Raw genomic sequence first — 27757 nt, 5'->3', positions numbered from 1 at the left:
TTGATATTGAATCCTTGAACCACTATGAGCAATGCTAATCATGCTGTCAACTATATGTTTACAAAGAAAGCTGAGTCTCTTAGTGCTCATTCACACGAGCGTGAATCTCGTCCGTGTGCTATAACAACGCACAGCACACGGCTGATTGACTTCAATGGGGCTATTCTAACTTTTCACGCACCTACGCGCCCATTGACGTCAATGGGTGCGTGAAAACCACAGGCAGCACACGGATGCACATCTGTGTTTTACGCATCAACTACAAAAAAAGAAGTGCTTGCGAGTGCGTGAAAAACAGATGCCACTCACGAAGCACACTAACGCATAACGCAACGCAAAGCACACAGACAGATTTACGCACGTTTTTTACGTGAATAAAATCTGTCACGCTCATGTGAATGTAGCCTTAGGGACTATTTGTATAGGCAACTCAATGTGCACTGATAGAAGTTGTAGTTTCAAGGTGAATATAGACTAATGTATAAATAGCAATTTTGAGCTCCTATCCCTTTTTATTTTACCAGCTCCACCAATAATGAGGAATCAAGTCCATTTTAAGGTAACCTGTTATGTTCAAAGATGTCTCAACTGGTATAATGGGACCTACAAAGTTTCAGGAGAATGTTCCTGACACAATAATAAAACAATACCTGCTTAAAACGTGGACACCACGCAGGGTGGGTCCATGGACCATGGTATAGCGGTGGGGCATGATAGGGGAAATAACCTGCAGGGATGTCATGGAGAAAGAGAAAACGAAATAGAAGTTAGAGTGCCAAACTGTGAAACTTTACTTGCACGTTTAATTATATACAATTTCAACTGCCACAGATAGTGCACATGGTCATAAACAATATACACAGTTCTTCCACCCTGGGAGGCACAACTTAGTTATTATATTTACAATTCCTCTCACTGCTGAGCGGCACAGACGTAGTTACGGCTCAGGCTGGCAATATGGCTGGCATGCTCTGGGGACCAGCAGACACAGGGTCAAGGGCACCCCTCAATGATACAAGGGTTATCTGTTTGGGCCAAGTAGGCCTTAAGGTGATGGCTGCTGCTTCATAATTTGAGCCTAGTGCCCATTGAGCTGGTGGCTGCTTTGTAATTAGGCCCTATAAGCCTCCACATGGACCGACTCTCTCCTTAGTCTTGGACTACTGCTGACCACCACCGGTACAACTCGCACTGACAGTCTTGGGAATGGCTCTTCTACGTACCCTTCACTGCCCAGCTATCCATACAGTGGGGCCTCACCCACCACGCCTGCTCACTCTTCAGGACCTGTCGCCAACCCCAGGCCCAACGATAGGTACAGACTAGGTCGGCTTACTAATCTAACTGTATAGTATGCAGAGCTCAAGTGACGCCAACTTCCACCCAACATTGAGCACAACTTGGCGTGCTCACCGATGTCTTACACTCTAAGCGATACTCCTTGGCTTGATGATGCACGTTTATGTGGCTTCCATCAGCCTGTTAGAGAATGAAAAGTGCAGCTTTTAAAATTGCGTCCGGGCCATACATCCCCACAGCTAAATTTAAATTTAACAAGCCAAACACCTTGGCTTACCTTATTAAAAAGGATCAATAAACTCAACAAGTTGCAATATGTACACAACGTCTTTGGTGGCCGGATTAACCACCCTCCTCTCCAAGTTAGCATATTGTAGCATATCGCTCACATACATTGCCCGACGGTGGCCGGTTTCACCACTGCACAAGTGCCCCCTAGTGGAGGCACACAGAGGACAGCAACAACTTCACAACACTGATGACACATTTACATTGCCACGAAGTGCCTGAAATCCAAATATAGAAAAAACAATACAAAGTTTTCCTTTCAATTATGGGGATACATTACCCATATATTACAGACTTGCACAAATTGTTGATCCTTCCATGAATATAATGCAGAAAGGATTCAGTTTTAGTGATGATGTGCCTAGTGGAGTTATTTTTAATCGATTATGATTTGGTCCCTTTTATGGCCCGCCAATTCCAGACACTTATAAACCATGAATTCTGATTTAATGTTAAGCACATTACTGTCATTATTAGCTATTATGTACTCCTCATCCCATGTTTCATTACATAAATTAATTTCTGCACTGACCAACAAGAGTGGCGTAACTATAAGGGTCACAGTGGTTGTAATTGCGATGAGGCCCCGAAGACAGGGGGGCCCGCGGCCCCCCACACCACATCATTGTAAAGTTACTATAGTAACTGGGGCCTATGTAATAAACTACATGGGCCCCTGTTACTATAGTAACTGACAGTACTTGTACTTACCTTCCTGGTTCCAGAGCGCAGCATAGGTTCAAAGAGGAGGGTAAGTTTAATACCACTGTCTGCTGGAGCTGACAAGTCGGGGGCCGACTCCCGGGACCTCCGCCAATCAGTTGTTTTGAAGGGTTGCAGGGCCCGTACGAGCGCTAGTTCCCCTTCATTCCAGTCACTTTCTCACACTGTGAATTGCCGACATAGACGTGTCAGCGATTCACAGTGTGAGCAAGCAAGGGAAATGAAGGGAAAGCAGTGCTCATACGAGCGCTGTAGCCCCTTCAAAACAGCTGATTGGCGGGGGTCCCGGGAGTCAGACCCCGACCCATCAGCTATCCTGAGGATAGGCTATCAATGGGTAGCCTACCTTGTGGTAGGCTTAGATGCAGTGTCCAACAAACAGTATTGCACATGGACCCTGTATCTAAGCCAAGACAACCATACGTGTTAGGATGTGTTCACATCACCGCTGCTCTTCCATTGAGGGGCTACGTTGGAGGTTTCCATCGAGTAACCCCTCAACGGAAAGTCAGACTGCGCTATTGATTCCGTCTAAACAACGGAACACTGTCACAACGGTGACAAACGGATACCTTTAGCAACATTTCCGGCACCACTGACATCAATGGTGAGGGAAACGGAAGCTGTTTCAGTTTACCTTTCCGTTGAGGGGTTACCCGACAGAAACCTCCAATGGAACCCCTCAACGGAAGGGCAGCGGTGATGTGAACAGGCCCTTACTAATGTTTTTTTTTATGATTGTGTTTTTTTACAGGTTCGGTCGTTGGACTACGTCAGATTCGAGGACTACTTCCATGACAGCTTTTTTTTTGTTGTCAATAAAATGGTTAGTGAGGGTTGTGTGTTTTTTTTTTAAATTCAATAAACCAATTTTTTCTATGACTTTGTATGTTTTTTAAACGTTATTACTACCGCCTTAGTAATGGCCGCTGACTGATTGACAGCGTTATTACTAAGTCGGAGGTTAGTGTTAGCCGGTGAAAAGGCTAACACTAACCCCCATTATTACCCCAATACCCACCGCCCCCAGGGGTACCGGGAAGAGTCGGGTACGATCCAGTACCAGAACCTCTGCAGTGATGGTCGGGTACTGGGACGGCCTCAGGCTGGTATTATTAGGCTAGGAAAGGTCAAACATAGTGGCCCTTCCCGCCCTGGTAATGCAAGGCTGATGCTGCTGTGTTGTATCTGGCTGGTTATGAAAAATGGGGGGATGGCCCCACGTGGTGGTGGGTATCGGGGTAATAATGGGGGTTAGTGTTAGCCTCTTCATGTCTAACACTATGCCTCGCCTTAGTAATGGACGCTGTCAATCACCAGCCGCCATTACTAAGGTGGTAGTAATAAAGTTTAGAAAAATACAAAGACATAGAAAAAATATTTTATTGAAATAAAAATCCCACACACAACCCTCATTAACCATTTTATTGAGAATAAAAAAATGCTATTATCGAAGTAGTCCTCGAATCTGAAGTAGTCCAACAACCAAACTTGTAAAAAACCAGAAACACACAAAAATAATTAGTAACACATAAAAAAGCAAAATAATTCTTATACTTACCTTTCCTGGGTCCAGAGCTGGAGCCGCAATGTCAGTGAGCTGGGCCCTATATCTAATCCTATCATGTGTGATACTGTCTGCTGAGCCACTGTATCTAATCCCATCCATAGCTATAGGGTCATAGTGCTATGGATATGCTGTTTCCTTTATACGCTTTTTTTTTTGGGGGGGGGGGGGGTATATGTATTAGGGCTATTTCCCCTGACTTTTCAAGACCTTAGTGAGAGCTGCGGGGCGTCGGCCATGAGAAGTTTGTGGGGGGACGGGACGAGAAGAACCTTCGCATCGGGGCCCATGAGCCTTTATCTACGCCCCTGCAGAGGATTCTAAGGTGGGCCCAGTTCCTGACAATATTGGGCCCCAAAGGTCCAGCAGAGGATAACCACGTTTAAAGCCAATGCGTGTTGACATTTAAAAGACTGGCTGCACGCAGGGGATGTGATAAAATAATGAAATCAGTATTACTCATTTGATAAATCTCCCGCTGCTCCTGTGCTCCCTACCGGGCTCTCAGAATCATTTACCTCTGGTTGACCCAGGGCACTTAAGCCGACCTTGGACATATCCATGAAATTAAAGTGGATCGGTCAGATTTTTATTACTGAACATCGCGAGAAAAGTGTCAATCAGTGGCAGAAGGGCGGGGGGATTGTGAATAAATGAATATACTTGGTCTGATACTTGCGGCGCTAGCCAAGCATCGTAAGTATAAATAGTAAATTCTCCTAAACTACTTAACATAACATAATAAGTGACAGCACACTGAAATCAGCGCGTCTGTCAATTCTTTATGCTGCCCTCAGGGCAATATAAATATCTGACCGGTCCATTTCAAGGCCTTCTAAGCCATCATGTGATCTTTAAAATGTGTCGGTCGCCCAATTGAACCATGACAAAAACAAGTATACATTTGCAGGTTAATATCCATTTTCTTGCATTTAGTTGTCTCAATAAAATAATAATGAGCGAAGGAAAAGTGAGATGTCAGCAGAGGCCAGATGAAAACATTACTATATCTCATATTGACGGATTTTATCCTGGAAGTGATTTCCAGTCTTTGGCAATTAAGTGGAAATGTTATGAAATATTGATAATCCGTTACATTGCTTTGCCGACCTTTACTTTGCTTGGTCAGAAATGCTGATGCTACAAAATTTTGTTTAATATGAAATCTGGAAGAAACTAGAAATTTTATTTCTTGGGGGTTGGTGTTTAATCAGGGGCGTAGCTGGGAGGGGGCAGGCCGGGCATGTTTCCCCCGGGCGCAACTACAAGGGAAGGAAGGGGGGCACCGACCAGGGGAGTGGAGGCATGTGCCCCCCGGGCTGGTACCCCCATAGACATTTTGTGCCATGGGCAGCGCATGGGACAGGGGTGGGAGCTGTGTAAGGGCGGATTTACACGAGCGTCTGCGTTTTGCGCAAAAGGCACTTAACAGCTCCGTGTGTCATCACATAGGATGTGCGGCTGCGTGATTTTCGCGCAGCCGCCATCATTATGACACTCTATTTGGATGTTTGTAAACAGAAAAGTTTCTGTTTGCAAACATACTTTTGACTGCTGTTGCGCGAATCACGCGCGTCCCACGGAAGTGCTTCCGTGTGGTGCGCATGATTTTCACGCACCCATTGACTTCAATGGGTGCGTGATGCGCGAAAAACGCAGAAATAACGGACATGTCGTGAGTTTTACGCAGCGGACTCACGCTGCGCAAAAATCACTGACAGTCTGCACTGCCCCATAGACTAGCATAGGTCCGTGCGACGCGCGTGAAAAACACGCGTGTTGCACGGACATGTTACACGTTCGTGTAAATCCGCCCTGAGGGCTTATTCAGACGAACGTGATATACGTCCGTGCAACGCACGTGATTTTCACGCCCCTCGAACTGACCTATGCTAGTCTATGGGGCAGTGCAGACTATCAGTGATTTTTATGCAGCGTGTGTCCGCTGCGTAAAACTCATGACAGGTCCTATATTTCTGCGTTTTTCGCGCATCACGCACCCATTGAAGTCAATGGGGGCGTGAAAATCACGCGCACCACACGGAAGCACTTCCGTGGGACGCGCGTGATTCGCGCAACAGCAGTAAAACTATGAATATAAACAGAAAAGCACCACGTGCTTTTCTGTTTACAAACATCCAAACGGAGCGTCATAATGATGGCGGCTGCGCGAAAATCACGCAGCCGCGCATCATACGGGGCTGATACACGGAGCTGTTAAGTGCCTTTTGCGCACGCAAAACGCACACGCTCGTGTGAATCCGGCCTAAATGTAATGCAAAATGTTCTCCTGCACAGGCAGAGCGTGTCTGCTCCGAGCGGCTGCATTATACGTCATATGTGACGTCATATAATGCAGCCGGCCATACACTCTGCCTAAGAGGAGAACAGCATTGAAGTGTTCAGCCCCAGCTAGCAGACAGGCAGGGAGGAAGAGAGGGCTGGGGAGGAGCAGTCTTACACACAGCTCTCCTCCTGCCTGCAACATGTGACCCCTCATAACATGAAGATCCCTCCACGGAGCTCCGGACTGATAAGTACAGCTGTGTGTGTGTGTGTGTGTATGTATATACAGTGTGTGTGTATATACAGTGTGTGTGTGTGTATACAGTATGTGTGTGTGTGTATATACACAGTGTGTGTGTGTGTTTGTGTGTATATACAGTATGTGTATATACAGTGTGTGTGTGTGTGTATATACAGTGTGTGTATATATACAGTTTGTGTGTATGTGTGCGTGTATATATACAGTATGTGTGTGTGTTTGTATATGCTGTGTGTGTATACAGTGTGTGTATGTGTGTGTATATATACCGTGTGTGTGTATATACAGTGTGTGTATATACAGTGTGTGTGTGTGCATGTATATACAGTGTGTGTGTATATACAGTGTGTGTGTATATACAGTGTGTGTATATATAGTGTGTGTGTGTGTATACATATATATATATATATATATATATACATACAGTGTGTGTATAGACAGTGTGTGTGTATATACTTTGTGTATATAGACAGTGTGTGTGTGTATATATACTTTGTGTGTATATATACAGTGTGTGTGTGTATGTGTGTGTATATATACAGTATGTGTGTGTGTTTGCATATACTGTGTGTGTGTGTATACAGTGTGTATATACAGTCTGTGTGTGTGTGTGTGTGCATGTATATACAGTGTGTGTATATACAGTATGTGTGTGTATATACAGTGTGTGTATATATACAGTGTGTGTATATATATATATATATATATATACACACACACACACACACACACACACACACACACACACACACACACACACACACACACACACACACACACACACACACACACACACACGGTGTGTTTATATATACAGTGTGTGTATATACTGTGTGTGTGTGTATATATACTGTGTGTGTGTGAGTATATATACAGTATGTGTGTGTTTGCATATACTGTGTGTGTACACAGTGAGTGTGTGTATATATACAGTGTGTGTATATACAGTGTGTGTATGCAGTATGCGTGTATATATACAGTGTGTGTGTATACAGTGTGTATGTGTGTGAATATACAGTGTGTGTGTATACAGTGTGTATATACAGTGTGTGTGTATATACAGTGTGTATATATACAGTGTGTTTATATATACATTGTGTGTATATACAGTGTGTGTGTATATACTGTGTGTATATATACAGTGTGTGTGTATGTGCGTGTATATATACACAGTATGTGTGTGTGTTTGCATATACTGTGTGTGTGTATACAGTGTGTGTGTATGTGTATATATACAGTGTGTGTGTGTATATATACAGTGTGTATATACAGTGTGTGTATATACAGTTTGTGTGTGTATACAGTGTGTGTGTGTATACAGTGTGTGTATATATACAGTGTGTGTATATATACAGTGTGTGTGTATATACAGTGTGTGTGTGTGTGTGTGTGTGTGTGTGTGTGTGTGTGTGTGTGTGGTTATAAATTGTTTTTGTGTGGGAGGGGGGATTTAACTGTAAATATTATGTGTGGGGTGAGGGGATTCTGTATAAATTGTTTTAGTGGGAGGTAGGATTTGGCTGTATGGCCTCATGCACACTTCCGTCGGCCGTGGTACGGCCGCTAATGACGGTTCCGTGAATCACAGACCTCACACGGATGGCTACCGTGTGCAGTCCGTTGTTTCACGGACCAAATCAATGCAAAGGCCGAGACTGTTCCGTCAAAAACGGACAGGAGTTAGGACCTGCCCTATTTTTGAGGGAACGGCGGCACGGTTCCGTTAAAACAACGGATGTGTGCATGGACCCGTTGAAATGAATGTGTCAGGGTGCTATCAATTCAAACAACGGATAGCACCCTGAAGAAAAAAACTGAAGTGGGCATGAGGCCGAAGGCCTCAAGCACACGTCTGTTGCCATTTATACGGCTGCATATCACGGATCCGCAAAACAAGGACCGCACATAGAACTATACTGCTTGTAAAATGTACAAATGGCTACATTAAAATAAAAGTGAAAAAAAACTTATACCTCATTGATTGGTTGAGAAAGCAAACATGTTGAGTGGGAAGGAATATGTCGGGAAAGAGTATGGGAGGGGGGGGCACCAAGCTGAATCTTTGCCCCGGGTGCAGGAGAACCTAGCTACGCCCCTGGTTTAATATATAGATTTACATGTGAAATATGAAAAAAAAAATTCCCATTACAAATAATATCATTCAGTAAGTAAATGGATTACCGAAGCTGGTGACGGACATCAAGATTGTTATTACTGGCATCATCAAATTCTAAAACTACCACTTTCCCCATATTGCAACTAGAGTGAAGTGCTTTTCAGAAAGTCATGGCGACTTTCATTGTGAAGACTAACCCTGGGATTGCAGTTGCGGCTAGCGGCAGCTAGTGTAATTTGAAGGGCAAACAAGTATTTCATGGCTGACGATAGCTATTCATCCCTGACATCCTATCTAAATTGAATGTATTGCTGCTTATTATATTCTTAATGTGTCTCTTTTCAAAAGAAAATAGTTTTAAAAAAAATATGCGTAAAACTGTAGCAATATAAAAAAATATATATATTTGGACCCGAACCGGCTTTGTCTTCTGTAAAGTGTCCAGTAGATGGCAGTAATGATTTTTTTTTCCCACTACACCAATTAAGCAGCAGATTTCTGCAAAGTCAATTTTAGGAGAGTAAGCGCGATGTGTTCCCAATTTACTATATAAAAGCCATATGTCTAAATGTAACACAACTCATTTTTAGTCAGTTGTGCAACCAGACTCAGGAGCTCAGTCTAATCCTGATAATTAAAATTGTTTTCAGGCTTGAAATGGTCACATCTGTCAACATATGTCAGGTGTTACCAATATCAAATATTTTATAGAGGAAATACACACATTTTTATTTTCCTTAAATATTATGTCACTTTTCTTCTCAATATTTTATGCGATATTGTTTATGTATTTGTTCTCCATAAATGATGTTTTCATCATAATAATAGTCTAAAGTTAGAAATGAGAAGATTTTGTATTATACTACATTACATGTATATTATACTGCAAATAAAGGCTATAGGTGGATACGGAGGGGCACCAAAATATGTTGTTTTATATAGTCAGCTGTCACAGAAATGATGATTGAATTGGATCAGTGGTGGAGATTAAAGTCCTAGCATGTTTTTATTCACCCATGGCAAAGATTTGGTCTGCAGCCCTAGCCCTGTATTTAAATAACCTGGTCAAGGCAGAGTGGCATGTTGCCCCCTAGCACCCAACACCTGTGGAAAATGCCACATCATACCTTGCCCCTTGGCTATACCCCTGTAGTGAATCATGATCTATTGGTAGACCTCAAGTCATGGACCAGTAGATTTCGATGATAGGCCAGCGGGCTGTTCTCCAGCTTGTTCTAACACTGAAAAGTGAAATGCTCATTGGCGAAACATATGGGGGCGTGATATTAGCTGGTGTGAGTCTCTCACGCTTCTTTAGGGTATGGACACACACAGCGTAAACACTGCGGATTTTCCACAACAGATTAATTGCGGAGAATCCACAGCATATTACAGTAGCAGCAGTGTGGGTGAGATGTCAACAAATAAGTATGAAGGTTTTTTTATTATTTTTGCGCCGCTGCTTTATGCAGTAAAATTTCCACGGGAAAAACGCACGACAATGTGGTGTGATTTTTCAGACAGCATTCCCTGCGGTGTTCAGGGCGGATACGCTGCGCAGCTTGACGCAGCGTATCCGCCCTGAACACGCTGTGTGTGTGTGTGTTCGTACCCTTAGGGCTAATATATACTCATATATATCACATAAAGCAGAGCACAGTGGAGGATCAACACGGTCATATATGGAAATGGCAGAGCTGTGGAGCAAGTGCTATAAGTAACTAACTGTGGCTGCCATCACTATTAGAGGGCAATGGGGCATCTCAAAAAGGGGCATTCAAAAAAGTTGAAGCAGTTTCCATTCTAACAGGAGTATTTGTCCCAGATCCCCTAGTAGGTCACCTAACTTAAGGGGTATTCCAGTTACAACAAGTTACCCCCTATCCGTAGGGTAAGGGGTAACTTGCTGATCGGTGGGTGTCCGACAGCTCGGACCCCCACCATTTACAATAACGGGGACCCCGAAGTTGCCCGAACCCCTTGTTTGAAGCGAGCGGCAGGTTGCTCATGCGCTCTGCCGCTCCATTCATTCTCTATGGCAGTGCCAGAAAAAGCCGAACACTGCACTCGGCTATCTCCGGCGCTCCCATAGAGAATGAATGGAGCGGCAGAGCGCATGAGCTACCTGCCGCTCGGTTCAAACGAGGGGTTCGGACAACTTCTGGATCCCCGTTCTCGTAAACGGTGGGGTCCGAGCTGTCAGACACCCATCGATCACCTAGTTACCCCTTACCCTATGGATAGGGGGTAACTTGTTGTAACCGGAATACCCCTATCCCATACTGAAAAGTTTGGCCACTCCTGTATTAGATTCTAATGTTGGCTGTATGTTATCCATTGTTCAAATGGCTAAATGACAAGAAGACCTATAAGTTTCAGTGGCATACAGAAGAACAGTTAACACCACTCTCTATCACTGTTGTCACTGCTGGTACTCAATGCTTTGGTCAAAACCATGGCAGCAGGAAGGAGATGTTCTCTGAACCTGACTACTGTCATTACTGTCATTATAAAATGAGTGCAAAACTAAGCGAAGCAATGGGTGGCTATAGTCTTATCCACTTTGATGGTATTATTATTGTATGTAAATGTATATGTGTATGCATGTGGATATGTATGTATGTATGTATGTATGGTTGTATGTATGGTTGTATGTATGGTTGTATGTATGTGTGTATGCATGTACTGTATAATGTATGTATGTATGCATGTATGTACTGTATATGTAAGTACTGTATATGTGTGTGTGTGTATGTATGTATGTATGTATGTACTGTATAATGTGTGTAGGTATGTATGTATGTATGTATGCATGTACTGTATAATGTGTGTATGTATGTATGTATGTATGTATGTATGTATGTATGAATGTACACTACCGTTCAACGTTTAGGGTCACTTAGAAATTTCCTTATTTTTGCAAGAAAAGCACAGTTTTTTTCAATGAAGATAACATTAAATTAATCAGAAATACACTCTATACATTGTTAATGTGCTAAATGACTATTCTAGCTGCAAAAGTCTGGTTTTTAATGCAATATCTACATAGGTGTATAGAGGCCCATTTCCAGCAACCATCACTCCAGTGTTCTAATGGTACATTGTGTTTGCTAACTGTGTTAGAAGGCTAATGGATGATTAGAAAACACTTGAAAACCCTTGTGCAATTATGTTAGCACCGCTGTAAACAGTTTTGCTGTTTAGAGGAGCTATAAAACTGACCTTCCTTTCAGCTAGTTGAGAATCTGGAGCATTACATTTGTGGGTTCGATTAAACTCTCAAAATGGCTAGAAAAAGAGAGCTTTCATGTGAAACTCGACAGTCTATTCTTGTTCTTAGAAATGAAGGCTATTCCATGCGAGAAATTGCCAAGAAACTGAAGAGTTCCTACAACGGTGTGTACTACTCCCTTCAGAGGACAGCACACACAGGCTCCAACCAGAGTAGAAAGAGAAGTGGGAGGCCCCGCTGCACAACTGAGCAACAAAACAAGTACATTAGAGTCTCTAGTTTGAGAAATAGACGCCTCACAGGTCCTCAACTGGCAGCTTCATTAAATAGTACCCGCAAAACGCCAGTGTCAACGTCTACAGTGAAGAGGCGACTACGTGATGCTGGCCTTCAGGGCAGAGTGGCAAAGAAAAAGCCATATCTGAGACTGGCTAACAAAAGGAAAAGATTAATATGGGCAAAAGCAGACCGACATTGGACAGAGGAAGATTGGAAAAAAGTGTTATGGACAGACGAAACGAAGTTTGAGGTGTTTGGATCACACAGAAGAACATTTGTGAGATGCAGAACAACTGAAAAGATGCTGGAAGAGTGCCTGACGCCATCTGTCAAGCATGGTGGAGGTAATGTGATGGTCTGGGGTTGCTTTGGTGCTGGTAAAGTGGGAGATTTGTACAAGGTAAAAGGGATTTTGAATAAGGAAGGCTATCACTCCATTTTGCAACGCCATGCCATACCCTGTGGACAGCGCTTGATTGGAGCCAATTTCATCCTACAACAGGACAATGACCCAAAGCACACCTCCAAATTATGCAAGAACTATTTAGGGAAGAAGCAGGCAGCTGGTATTCTATCTGTAATGGAGTGGCCATCGCAGTCACCAGATCTCAACCCCATAGAGCTGTTGTGGGAGCAGCTTGACCGTATGGTACGCAAGAAGTGCCCATCAAGCCAATCCAACTTGTGGGAGGGGCTTCTGGAAGCATGGGGTGAAATTTCTCCCGATTACCTCAGCAAATTAACAGCTAGAATGTCAAAGGTCTGCAATGCTGTAATTGCTGCAAATGGAGCATTCTTTAACGAAAGCAAAGTCTGAAGGAGAAAATTATTATTTGAAATAAAAATCATTATTTCTAACCTTGTCAATGTCTTGACTATATTTTCTAGTCATTTTGCAACTCATTTGATAAATATAAGCGTGAGTTTTCATGGAAAACACAAAATTGTCTGGGTGACCCCAAACTTTTGAACGGTAGTGTATGTATGTATATATGTATGTACTGTATATGTAAGTACTGTATATGTGTGTGAGTGTGTGTTTGTATATAGTGTGTATGTATGTACGGTATATGTGTGTATCTATTTGTATGTATGTGTTTGTATATGTACTGTATATGTTTGTTTGTTTGTATGTATATATGTACTGTATATGTGTGTATGTATGTATGTATGTATGTATGTGTGTGTGTGTTCTTATGTATGTACTGTATATATGTGTATGTAAGTATGTATGTACTGTATATGTGTGCATGTATATATGTATGTACTGTGTATGTGTGTAAGTTTAGGTATGTGTGTATGTGTATGTGTATGTGTATATATATATGTATACACTGCATGCATTTGTGTGTGTGTGTGTGTGTGTGTGTGTGTGTGTGTATGTGTGCGTATGTGTATATCTAAATGAAAAGTAGGAAATTGTCATGGCCTGGATTAGGCCCCATGCAGATGGCCGTGCCCATAATTACGGGCCGCGATTGAGGGTACGTCCGGCCGTCGACGGCCGCCCGCATTCGCGGCCCCTGCTTCCATACAAAGAATTGGAGCACGGTCCATAAAATGCAAAAGATGGGACATGTCCTATCTTTTGCGGTAACACTTCTACGGCCCGGACACCTTCCCGTAAATGAACGGGAAGGTATCCGTGGACAATAGAAGTGAATGGGTCCGTAATTGCCGACCGTAATTACGGTCCGCAATTATCGACGATTTTTACTGAGGACGGATGCAGGAGATATTGTTTAAGTGAAGGCAATAGGGTCAATATTAGGATTTAAAGAGGCTTCCCACTATAGATATTTATGGCATAGCGATTAGATATTCTATAAATGTCTGATTAATGTGGTTCCAACCTCTGGAACCCCAAACGATTTTGAGTGCTGAGATGTCCTTTCCCTGTTCCAGTCAGAGGTGGCAGGATTATTACGCCCTACACTCCACCCATTATGTGCTGTGTAAATGAAACCCAGTGAGAATTACAGCAAGAAACTAAGAACCACACTGCCTCAGATGAAGCAGGTTTCTTGGTCATGGCATCCACACTTCTTAAATCCGGGTTTAAAAATCACTGCTAAGCAACATGACTCCTTTACTCCAGACCAATTTTGGCGATCGTTCAATCATGTACAACGTAATGGAGCTGTCCAGCACTTCAGTAAGCTCAGAGCTGCAGATGATATTTTGGAGTAGATATAGAGTAGAAAATGCCATAGTTATATAGCATCAATCTCTTTTTTCCACCTTTTCTTGTAGTCAGTGGTTTTCTGCTTGTGGGGATGGTCAAAAACGTTGTGGATTAAGCTAATTTATATAACGTGTGGCTTTCTACTCAACTAAAAAGGGTTCATCAGTTAATGGCCTTGGATACAGTGTGTAAGGCGAAACCCTGCACGTCCATGTATTATGTATTCATTTGAAAGGCCACCATGTAACGCTACGTTTCCACCTGATGTGGCTTCCACAACGATAACAGCTGGGATTGGTGAGTCTCACAGTCACTCCCAGTGCATACTGCATGCGGCGGCAGCCAGTCTGACTCTGAGTCTCACTCTGACCAGTTACCACCACCACGCAGCAGACAGACTGCAGACAGACCTCGCCGGCAGGAGAGACTGAGACAGTGGCAGTGCCCGCCGTAATTGAATTGACACCCAACTACTACTGCTTGGCAAGTTTACTTTACATAATGGAACTGAGTGCCTGACTGACTTGTACTGGTTGGAAAGTTTATACAACACTGTCAAAAAACATTGGGCATCACAGTCTCTTTAGTGTCGTGGTTAGTGCATTTGTCTTCCAAGAGAGAAAGTTCCCTGGTTGAAAGTCGGGCAGGAAGTTTTTTAAATGTATTTTCTAGTATTATTAATATCTCAATTTTATTACATTAATCATTTTATAATTCAACTTGAGTTGTGCCCATACTCATCTTTACTATCCCACTCGTGTGATCACGTATAAAAAGGTGTTACTTATGCTCTTTATTATCACTTACTCTTGATTTTGTAATGTGTCCATAAAAATTTTGGTCTGCCTGTGATTTTTAGCTCAGTTGTCCAGAAATTGTTGACGTGGAGGTTGGCAACCCTGAACACAAGAGAACCAAATTGCTCTGGCAACATGAGCTGGAAGAAGAGGTCCTATACACCTGGGGTCTCTGCGAGAATTTTGAAGTGCGCTGGCCAGGACCCAGTGGACAGCACTTGCAGCCGGAGCAGCCACCAGACGCTGAGTGAGGAAGAAGAGGATGGCAGCGTGTACCAGGACGTCGGGGAATGGCAAGTATTGAGCGGCGGGAAGCAGGGGACATTATCTATCTATCTATCTATCTATCTATCTATCTATCTATCTATCTATCTATCTATCTATCTATCTATCTATCTATCTATCTATCTATCTATCTATCTATCTATCTATCTATCTTTATCTTTCTTTCTATGTTTCCACACACACATAAGTTTATATATATATATATATATATATATATTTATATGCATATCCTGTGGATATGCCACAAATGTTAAAGAATGGCAAACCCCTCTAACTGTCCACTGAGCTCCACTCCACTACAAACATTTTCTACAGACAGGGCAGCAACCACTACCACCTAGTTCTTTTTATTTTCAGTCAGTCCCCTTCACGATGCTCAGCACACACACCACATAGTAAAGGCACCGGCAGGCTCAGCGGGCGGAGCAAGAAGAACCCCACCACTTATTGGCTGAGAGCCTCAGCCAACCAGTATTAGGCTTAATTTCAGCAGTGCCGCTATCCCGCATCACTAACTGGGCTGATGCTGCTTGCTAGGTGCGGTGCACTCTATCTGGTAGTCTTGGTCAGGGCCGGCCTTAGAGGTGTGCGACCTGTGCCTTCGCACACAGGGCGCATAACTCCAGCAGGTGGAAGGGGGCGCTGCACTGGCTCCCTTCCCCTTCTTGTATTAGAAGCACTGGGACTTCTTCACTCAGTGCCATTGCTCCCGTTTAGCAGCCATAGTGGCCGGGGATTCCACTCCAGGAGAAGCCAATGACGTCACTGTCCATAAATGGACACATACGACAGTAACTTCTCTTGGAGTGGAATCCCCATTCACAGCAGGCAATGCTCTGGACGGGGATTCCGCTTCAGGAATTTCCCCTGATGTTACTGTCCATATATAGACAGAGACATCAAGCGGAGCACTCCAGGAGCGGAATCCCCGGCCACACGGCAATTCCGCTCTTTCAGGGAGCTACAGTGGCACCATCTACAGGAAGATGGGGTGCTATCTACAAGGGGGCTGTGTGGCACTACCTACAAGGGGGCTGCGGGCTGTGTGGCACTACCAACAGGGGGGCTGTGGGCTGTGTGGCACTCCCTACCAGGGGGCTGTGTGGCACTCCCTACTAGGGGGCTGTGTGGCACGCCCTACCAGGGGGCTGTGTGGCATTCCCTACCAGGGGGCTGTGTGGCACTCTCTACAGGGGGTTGTGTGGCGCTCTCTACTGGGGGCTGTATGGTGCTCTCTACAGGGGGCTGTGTAGCGCTAACTGCAAGGGGGCTGTGTAGCGCTATGTACAAGGGGGCTGTGTGGCACTATCTACAAGGGGGCTGTGTGGCACTATCTACAAGGGGGCTGTGTGGCACTATCTATAAGGGGGCTGTGTGGCGCTATCTACAAGGGGGCTGTGTGGCGCTATCTACAAGGGGGCGGTGTGGCACTATCTACAAGGTGGATGTGTGGCGCTATCTACAAGGGGGCAGTGTGGCGCTACCTACAAGGGGGCTGTGTGGAGCTACCTACAAGGGGGCTGTATGGCTTTACCTACAAGTCCACTGTGTTATATCAAGTCCACTTGAGTCAACTCAGCTGTCTACCAGGAAATTTTTGAGCACTTCAGGCTTCGCTCTGCTGACAAGCTTTATGGAGATGCTGATTTAATTTTCCAGCAGGACTTGGCACCTCCCCACACTACCAAAAGTACCAATACCTGGTAAAATAACTACAGTATCATTGCGCTTGATTGGCCAGCAAACTCACCTGACCTAAACCCCATAGAGAATCTATGGGGTATTGTCAAGAGGAAGATGAGAGACACCAGACCCAACAATGCAGACGAGCTGAAGGCCGCGATCAAAGCAACCTTGTCTTCCATAACACCTCAGCAGTGCCACCGGCTGATCGCCTCCATGCCACGCCGCATTGATAACACCTCAGCAGTGCCACAGGCTGATCGCCTCCATGCCACGCCGCATTGATGCAATAATTCATGCAGTCGGAGCCCCGACCAAGTATTGAGGGCATACACTGTACATAATTTTCAGTAGGCCAACATTTCGATATTAAAAATCATTTTTGAAATTGGGATTATGTAATATTCTAATTTTCTGAGACCCTAAATTTGGGGTTTTCATTAGCTGTTACCATAATCATCAACATTAAAAGAAAGAAATGCTGGAAATAGATCCCTCTGTGTGTAATGAATCTATATAATATGAGTTTCACTTTTTGAATTGAATTACTGAAATAAATTAACTTTTTGATGATATTCTAATTCATTGAGAAGGACTAATATATGATTTCTTTTTTTTCAGCATTCACCAGCCTTGTTGATCCCAGTAATGGCTGCTTCCATATACTCATTAGTAGGATGGCAGGTTCTCCAGGCTACTTAGAGTGTGCAGTAGGAAGACATTGTGTAAGTAGGAGTTGTATTGTCACATGCTGCCACAGACACTTCAGATCAGGATTTCTTGGAAGCCTTATATACCTTATTAATGTGCTGATTCCCCATCACTATATAACAAGATCTGGTCTGCTCAGCAAATTATAACTTACAAGTATCCTGATTACGTGCTCAGACTTCAGTTTTTTCCTCTTATACCATAATCCAAAAAAGCAACTGTGCAAAAAAGAACAATGGTTTGTTTCAAGGTCTGTAAATTAAAGGAGCTTTGCAGTTCCATACATTTTTTTTACATAAACTGAACATGGGTTATAACTAACAATGTTGAACTTACCTTTCACGTCTCTCGGTCCCCATTCTCCTTTCCCCCGCCAGTGTTCAATTACTCAGCTTCAGCGACGATGTGTCTATTTTCATTTATTTTCATGTATTTACATCCTGGAGGCTTTTCATTCAGTTCAGCATTTTATATATCTTTATCGGAAAAAACGAAATGACAATCATTTCTACTACCACTAAAGCTTCCACAGGAATTGTCACCCAGCTTCCCTAGCATCCTGAATTTTTAATCTTCCAAGTGTCATTCAGAATACGGTTTTGCACAACCTCTAATTTTACAGAGCTGTAATACAGCGCCCATAGCAATCTATGGGGCCATATTGTACCTCCGTATAACTCCAATTTTATACAGAGGCATCCAGAAGTTGTCAGATTCTGTATAAAATAATTGTGGTACTGTAACGACGGGGGTAGGAAAACGGACAAGTGAGCCCTAATCTACCCGCCACTCTGTCCCTGCCTACTTGCAACGACCCGCCCTAGGCGACGGGGTACAACTGGGCGGCGGTCCCTAAGCTCAGTAAGTGCACGAGACAAACATACAAGGGAATACAAGCAAAGGGAAAGGGGCAGTTGCCCACGGCAACACCGTGAGCAACCAGAGTGGTGAACGAGCCAAGTCAAACCAGGAGTAACGAGGTACCAAACGCAGAGCAGGAGAGTAGTCAGTAAGCCAGGGTCAGTATGGAGCAGGATCAAATAGTAGGAGCTGGAGCTGGGCCAGGAAACCACAAGAGAAGAAACACAAGCAAAGGAGGAACAGGAAAGGCAGGTATAAATAGACAGAGGGCGGGAGCTAGCTGAGTCTGGCCAGGCTGCGATAGGCTCTCCCACTCCTAAGCCTGCCATCCTGAGTGGTGGAAGATGGAGTCAGTCTCAGAGACGTAGATTCAGGTGCAGACTGATTAACTATGGGAGTTAACCCCGAAGCTGTGCCTGGCAGATCCTTTACAGGTACCATGAAGATGGCACAGTGAGTGTGGCGCTATAGGAACAGCCTACCACACATGGTTCTTCCATCACTGCATAGCCAGGGACCGGAGGGATGTGGAGGAAAGTTCACTTGCAATGTAATAAAGTTTGTGTGAAACGCGTGTCAAGGTCATGTATCCTAATCAAGAGTGATCATGTCACATTGTGCTTCGTATTATTTGTGGATGCTCATTATTTTTGATTGTCGACGTATGACTGTATTTATCTTATTTCTACTTGAGCAATATACTTTTTTTTAGCCTTGGGCAGTCGGTTATAGCATTTCTTATATCATAATAAGGCGTTAATCCCTTGCCGCCGCAACAATTTTTTTTTTCTTCCTCACATTCCAAAAGTCATTACATTTTTATTTTTACGGTGACATAGCCAGATGAGTTTTTGTTTTTTGCAGGAAGAATTGTATTTTTTATTGGCACCCATTTACCATGTAATATACTGGGAAACTGGGAAAAAAAATAATTGTGGGGTGGAATGGGAAAAAAAACTGTGATTCCTCCATTGTTTCTAGGGGTTTCGTTTTTACAGCGTTTACTGTGAAGTAAAAATGATATGTTAACGTTATTCTGCAGGTCAATACGATTACAGCTATACCAAATTTATATTGTTTTTTTTTGTAATGTAGTACTTTAAAAGTACTCTACAAAGAAAAAACTATTTGATAAAAATAGTATGTTGTCATATTCTGAAAGCCATAACTTTTAGATTTTTCAGTCGATGGAGCTGTATTAGGGCTTGTTTTATGTAGGTGAGCTGACGCTTTTATTGGTACCATTTTGGAGTAGTTATAACTTTTTGATCACTTTTTATTCCATTGTTTTGGGGATTTAAGGTGACCAAAAACAGCAATTATGGCTTTTTTTTTTATTACGGTGTTCATCCTGCAGGTTAAATAATGCTATATTGTATTAGATCAGTCTTTTACTGAAACGGCCATACCAATTATGTAATTTTTTAAAATTTTTACATTACTTTAGGGGGAAATGGGAAAAGGTTTTTTTTTTTAACTTTTAATCTTTTTATATTGTTTTGTACATTACTAAAAACTTAATTTATCGGGGTTTTCCCATCAGAGACATTTATGACATATCCATAGGATATGTCATAAATGTCAGATAGATGCAGGTCTCACCTCTGGGACCCGCACCTATCTCTAGAACGCTGCCCCTAAACCCCGTTCTAGCTTTGTCTGATCTCGCTGACTCCCGGCCACTTCCTGGTTATATGGTCGGGAGTTACAAAAACAACGTAGCTCGCTGAGCTATGCTGTTTAAGTAGTGAATGGCAGTTACGGAAGCAGCATAGCATGCGAGCTACGGTGTTTCCATAACTACCATTCAGTTCTATGGGACTTACGGAAACAGCGTATCTCAGCGAGCTACGCTGTTTTCGTAACACATGACCATATAATCTTTTTCATGGTCGGAATTCACCTGATTCAGCGGCAACACAGTGCGGCTGAACGGGGTTTAGCTTAACAGAGACCCTACACTCACTATGGGTCGAAACGTTGCCTGTTTGCCGTGGATGTTTTGACAATAAAACCACTTTGAAGATCTGGAGACGTGTGCTGTCGTCCTACTACTTTTCTTGGAATTTACATTATGCCGGAGTGGGTTTGCCTGGCTTTACAGCGTGCACCGCACCAGACTCGGGACTTGTGCTGCTTCAAAATCTTTTTACTTTGCTTCATATCCTGTGGATATGTCATAAATGTCTCTCGTGGGAAAACCCCTTTAACTGTTTTTTACATTTACATCAAATGTCGGTAACAGGCTGTTCACATTTTCGTTGGAGGCTCCGTTAGGGGCCACCGTCGCAGATCCAGCAGAAATTACTGGAAACACAGCATGCTGCGCCATTGTTTCCAGTATAGCAACGCACACTTGACGGAAAGCCTTCGGAACCCATTAAAGTCAATGGGTTGCGTTGGGCGCCGGTGGTGTCCGTATTGCAATGCAACCGTTGCATCCGGCATTCCCTTGTTCTGCTCTTCTGATGGAGCAGAACAACAGAATGCAGTGATAAAGATCTGAACCGAGCCTAAGGGTATAAAACTACTATGATAAGCCAGTGTGGACTTGGTATATGCCCACCTTTAAACACCATTTTCCATATTGGGTTATTATACATTGATGTTGAGTAACTAGGTGAATAACTTTATAAATACATTGTTTTACATCTCTTGTAATAATCCTCAATTACAGACTGTGTTATAGTCCAAAGACTCCTTACTCTGCTCATTTGCATCCTGGAAAATGTCATCTTTAACCCAGGCCCTGTAGAGTAATCTTATGTAGGAAAAACCTGCTGTCCCACAGCATTATAAAGCTCATCTAAGGTGTTATGGTTGTGTCTGATGACAAACTTGTTGACTGTTTCCGATAACAACCAGCAGAATTGTGCTCTGGAGTGTAATATAGGCAGTAATTCAGGATAAGTACTACAATGTATTTACAAAGTTTCTCAGTTTTCATGGACACATGCTGTATGTAAACTGTAAATGGTGTTTAATGGGCCCTTTCTTCTAATTTGTGAGACTCACTTGTGTCTATACAGCATGTTACATCGCTAAATGGTGACTAGTACTGTAAAATTCCTTTAACTCAGCATTCAAAAATCTGGCAATTCCAATAGTATACAGTGAAGGAAATAAGTATTTGATCCCTTGCTGATTTTGTAAGTTTGCCCACTGTCAAAGACATGAACAGTCTAGAATTTTTAGGCTAGGTTAATTTTACCAGTGAGAGATAGATTATATATATAAAAAAAAAAAAGAAAATCACATTGTCAAAATTATATATATTTATTTGCATTGTGCACAGAGAAATAAGTATTTGATCCCTTTGGCACACAAGACTTAATACTTGGTGGCAAAACCCTTGTTGGCAAGCACAGCAGTCAGACGTTTTTTGTAGTTGATGATGAGGTTTGCACACATGTTAGATGGAATTTTGACCCACTCCTCTTTGTAGATCATCTGTAAATCATTAGGGCATGACCACACATGGCGGAATTCCTCCGCAACTGTCCGCATCAATGCCGCACCTAATCCGGGTTGCGGATTACGGCTGCGGATCTGCACAAAATGTGCAGAAAATTGATGCGGACTAGCTGCTGCGGACTGCGGGAAAAGTGCTTCCCTTCTCCCTATCAGTGCAGGATAGAGAGAAGGGACAGCACTTTCCCTAGTGAAAGTAAAAGAATTTCATACTTACCGCCCGTTGTCTTTATGACGCGTCCCTCCTTCGGCATCCAGCCCGACCTCCCTGGATGACGCGCCAGTCCATGTGACCGCTGCAGCCTGTGCTTGGCCTGTGATTGGCTGCAGCCGTCACTTACACTGAAACGTCATCCTGGGAGGCCGGACTGGAGACAGAAACAGGGAGTTCTCGGTAAGTACGAACTTCATTTTTTTTTACAGATACATGTATATTGGGATCGGTAGTCACTGTCCCGGGTGCAGAAACAGTTACTGCCGATCGCTTAACTCTTTCAGCACCCTGGACAGTGACTATTTACTGACGTCTCCTAGCAACGCTCCCGTCATTACGGGAGCCACATTGACTTCCTCAGTCTGGCTGTAGACCTAGAAATACATAGGTCCAGCCAGAATGAAGAAATGTCAAGTGAAAAAAGCAAGACGCATCCGCAGCACACATGACATGTGCATGACAGCTGCGGACTTCATTGCGGAACTTTGAATCTCCATTGAAGTCAATGGAGAAATTCCGCCATGAGTCCGCCACTGCTCCGCAACAGACAGAGCATGCTGCGGACACCAAATTCCGCTCCGCAGCCTATGCTCCGCAGCGGAATTGTACGCATCGTGTAAACGAACACTGCTAAATTAAAGTGAAAGTCAATGGAGAAACGGCTCCGCTGCGGATTAACGCTGCGGAGTGTCCGCAGCGGAATTTAAGTGAAATTCCGCCATGTGTGAACCCGCCCTTAAGATTTCGAGGCTGTCGCTTGGCAACTCGGATCTTCAGCTCCCTCCATAAGTTTTCGATGGGATTAAGGTCTGGAGACTGGCTAGGCCACTCCATGACCTTAATGTGCTTCTTTTTGAGCCACTCCTTTGTTGCCTTGGCTGTATGTTTCGGGTCATTGTCGTGCTGGAAGACCCAGCCACGAGCCATTTTTAATGTCCTGGTGGAGGGAAGGAGGTTGTTACTCAGGATTTGATGGTACATGGCTCCATCCATTCTCCCATTGATGCGGTGAAGTAGTCCTGTGCCCTTAGCAGAGAAACACCCCCAAAACATAATGTTTCCACCTCCATGCTTGACAGTGGGGACGGTATTCTTTGGGTCATAGGCAGCATTTCTCTTCCTCCAAACACGGCGAGTTGAGTTAATGCCAAAGAGCTCAATTTTAGTCTCATCTGACCACAGCACCTTCTCCCAATCACTCTAAGAATCATCCAGATGTTCATTTGCAAACTTCAGACGGGCCTGTACATGTGCCTTCTTGAGCAGGGGGACCTTACGGGCACTGCAGGATTTTAATCCATTACGGCGTAATGTGTTACCAATGGTTTTCTTGGTGACTGTGGTCCCAGCTGCCTTGAGATCATTAACAAGTTCCCCCCGTGTAGTTTTCGGCTGAGCTCTCACCTTCCTCAGGATCAAGGATACCCCACGAGGTGAGATTTTGCATGGAGCCCCAGATCGATGTCGATTGACAGTCATTTTGTATGTCTTCCATTTTCTTACTATTGCACCAACAGTTGTCTCCTTCTCACCCAGCGTCTTACTTATGGTTTTGTAGCCCATTCCAGCCTTGTGCAGGTCTATGATCTTGTCCCTGACATCCTTAGAAAGCTCTTTGGTCTTGCCCATGTTGTAGAGGTTAGAGTCAGACTGATTAATTGAGTCTGTGGACAGGAGTCTTTTATACAGGTGACCATGTAAGACAGCTGTCTTTAATGCAGGCACCAAGTTGATTTGGAGCGTGTAACTGGTCTGGAGGAGGCTGAACTCTTAATGGTTGGTAGGGGATCAAATACTTATTTCTCTGTGCACAATGCAAATAAATATATATAATTTTGACAATGTGATTTTCTTTTTTTTTTTTTTTTTATATAATCTATCTCTCACTGGTAAAATTAACCTAGCCTAAAAATTCTAGACTGTTCATGTCTTTGACAGTGGGCAAACTTACAAAATCAGCAAGGGATCAAATACTTATTTCCTTCACTGTATAACAAAAAGGTTTTTTTTTATCCTTACTCTAGCAAGACAGAAATTGGAAGATTAGCAATAGATAGGTGTCCAACAGGTAGGAGAGGCCCTTCCCAGGGGAAGGTTCCCAGTCCTAAGTATGAAGGCCAGAATTGGCACAGTAATCTCCATACATTACATATATGCATATGATGTAGCTCTATGCTATAAATGCTGATAGAGACGGTTCTATAGAATATTAGGGACTGGGCATCAAGAAAAGTAGTACACTGACCATTCGTCATTTTAGGCAGTTGTCCTCTTAAAATCAAACTATATAAAACTCATATATAATATATAAAACGCAGCTACATATATACATTTTACCCACATGCGTATATCTGTATACTGCCATAAAAGGACAAAAAATACCACTGCCATATATTTCCCACACAATCTTACAATTCAATGTCCAAATAAAAGGAGGTGCATGACTCGCTAGAAGTCACAGCTCTGATACACAGACTGTAACTGTAACGATCCCAGCACCTGTGTGTCCATCACATGACTACGGACAGAATTCTATCCACTGGAAGTAAACAATGAAGACTAAATTAAAACAAGCAGAGATCTTGAAAACTGTGAAGAATTAACAAATTACCGTATTTTGAAAAAATTTATAACTTTTAATTAGAAAAAATAAAATAACATTAATTTGCTGTTACCAGACAGCTCCTTTAAGAAATGCACTGTATATTGTTTTAAAAAGTTTATTGACCTCTCATATTATATATATATATATATATATATATATATATAAAATAATAATCCTCCTCATCAGGATGTGCTGTCCGTCCGTTTTTTTTTCTTTAATTAGTGCAGTATTGCTGCGTTGGCAAAATGAAAGTCTGTATTACACTGAGATGAAGCTTTAATTAAACATCAGTGAAACCATCACTGAGATGAGACTTGACTGGAATTTGGTACATCTATTAATGGCTGTTATAATTACGGAGAATCTCTTAATTGTGCACATTTGACTTCGAGAAGATCTTTTTCCTAACTTTATCACTTCGGCCTATAACTTTATCAGACATATTAAACATTAATTATACACCCAGCTACAAAATTTCTCATTTATTTTTCTTCCCTCAATATTTGTATGTTCCAATTGGGTGTAGAGTCAGAACAAGGGAGCGATCATAACGTTTATTTGTTTTAACTGCTTCTTTTTAATAAGTTTATACCCGGTGAGTCATTTCAATTTTAAATCTTTTATCAAGATGGCATCTGTAACATAACGCATAGGTCCATTTATTAGTCTAATACACAATAGTAATGATGAGATCACAGATATTTGCAGTCATCTAAAGGAACACCAGGATAAGTGTTGCTTTCTGACGTTAACCTGTTTTTCCTTAGTTCTAACAGCAGCACAATATTGGGGGCAATTCTGACCTGTGAACTAGTAGGACAGATGGAATTTTTCATTTAATTAAATTAAACACTAATTAACTACAGACTCCTGCCCCTCTAAAAGGACATCTAGCCCCTCCCACTTGGGTTTATTATAAAGTAGTAGCATTAATTAGTGGCCGAGAAGCTTGTGATGCTGTTAGGACTCAGGGAAAACAGGGTCATGTTAGAAATCAACTCTTCCCTTACATCCTACTAGGAGCACAATAATGGTGATTTAGCAAGAAGTAACCCCATAGGGAGGGCCCCCTTGTCTGGTAACACTCAAAACTGACCACTCAAGAGCCGTCTTTTCTGAGAACCAAAAATTCAGCCTATAATGTTTGATAAATATTAAGTGCGAGGTCCAAGCTGCACAACAAATCTGATGGGCACTGCTTTAGTAGAGTGGGATCTAGAAAAATTAGGTGGATCAGAGTTCTAACAATGTAAGCCAGTCTACTGGCCTCTACACTTCATCTACCCAGGGGAAGATTGGTGGATTTTAACCAGTTCAGGACCGGGCTATTTTGCGCCTTCAGGACCAGACACCGTTTAGCCATTTTTAGCACATGTTAGTTAAATGGCTATAACTTTTTTATTTGTTGGGCTAACGACTTTTTATTTTTGCGATGTTTTTTTTCCGTAGACCATGCAGGTTTCTTTTTTATCGTTTTTATACACATCCTTTTTGCTATTTTAGAATTTTCATTCTTAAAGTTTGACAATAATAGTAAAAAAATAAGCTTTTTTACGTTTCAGCTATTTTTTTTGGTAATAACATAGTTTTACCCTAAAATAGACCTTTTATTTGTGATCGTCGTTGTCTATCGTAAATTTTAATATATTACATGTCTATATTCGGGTAATTGGGTCCGGGCTAGTGACAATGATTGGCGGGAGGGGATTGTTTTTTGGGGGTGGGTATTTAATGTGTATTTATTATTAAAAAAAATTTGCACTTTACTTTATTATTTTTTTATTACTATGGTCTGTCCCTCAAAGGTAAAAAAAGAGCTTTGGGGAACTTTATATATATATTTTTTCTTTTTTTTTTACACCATGCTTTTCCACTGTAACTGGAGCTGCACAGCAGCCCCAGTTACAGGGGAAATCAGCCCTCTCATAGGGACGATTGTCACAAATAGGGCTGTGCTGGGTCTAGTAAGACCCAGCAGCAGTCTGCCACTAACGGCACACGGCGATCATGTGACCAGTCACATGAACACCGGGAGGAATAAAGACAGCGGCGCGGCGCGGATGGACTCTAACAATTTCTGTGTTCTTTCCACAGCAAAGAATATTCTCCAACTTTTTCCTCACCTTCCACAGAGGATTCTCCATTAGAATGATATATTGACTGGGGTCATTGCCCATGGCAACTTTTAGACTTTCCTAGAGACTTTCCATAGAAGGGAGAAAATATTTTAAAGAATAGGATGCAGTCATAATACAAAAGAAAAATCAACCTCTTCATACAAATGTTAATGATTTTACACATAATAGAAAAAAAAGGTCTTTCATTACCGTAGTGACACGTCCCGGCCGTCCTCCTGAGATGATGTTGTTTTGTCCCATATGATTGCTTCAGTAAATCACAGGCTGCTGTGGTAAGATGTGGTAAAACAATGTCAACTCAGTCGTAAAAATCATTTGAGAGTCATATAGGGCAAACAGGGCACTTGAGATTCGCAGCTAATTTATTCAAACCAAAACAAATTTTGGGAAATTTGCTCATCTTTAATTTTGAATAACATAGTGGCTTTTGATATGACCTGTTAAAGAAATAGTAAATGTAAAAGAAAAAAAACAAAACAAAAAAAAAATAACAATGACCCTGCCTTTCTTTAGTACCAGGAGGCAATCCTAAGCTCAGACAAGTCCCTAACTGGAAGGCAGTTTGTGGTTGTTGGAAGTAGTAAATCCCTCAACGCTCTGTCTGCAAAGTGAAACCAGAACAATTTACTACAGCGATTTACGTAAATCCTGTGACCAAATGCAGGTGATTAGGAGATAATTGTGTTCTCTGCAAATGTCTTGCTATTTTTGTTTCTGTAGTTTCAGAAATCGGTTTGTATAAATCACCTTTTTTTCCC

The 27757-nt window shown here is 42.6% G+C and overlaps 1 long non-coding RNA gene across 1 annotated transcript; it reads right to left on the bottom strand.

Annotated features, from left to right (window-relative positions):
• Positions 1-505: 505 nt before the first annotated feature.
• Positions 506-27266, bottom strand: LOC142760698 (uncharacterized). Its single transcript, XR_012883363.1, has 4 exons — positions 27189-27266; positions 18047-18186; positions 17865-17928; positions 506-727 (listed from the first exon to the last, which is right to left on the bottom strand). It is a non-coding gene; the product is annotated as an uncharacterized LOC142760698 (long non-coding RNA).
• Between the last annotated feature and the right edge of the window lie 491 nt (positions 27267-27757).

This window comes from Rhinoderma darwinii, chromosome 4 (genome assembly GCF_050947455.1).
Source record: "Rhinoderma darwinii isolate aRhiDar2 chromosome 4, aRhiDar2.hap1, whole genome shotgun sequence".
Lineage (NCBI taxonomy): Eukaryota > Metazoa > Chordata > Amphibia > Anura > Rhinodermatidae > Rhinoderma > Rhinoderma darwinii.
Note: the sequence above shows the minus strand (reverse complement) of the source record. Positions and strands in the feature narration are given on the sequence as shown.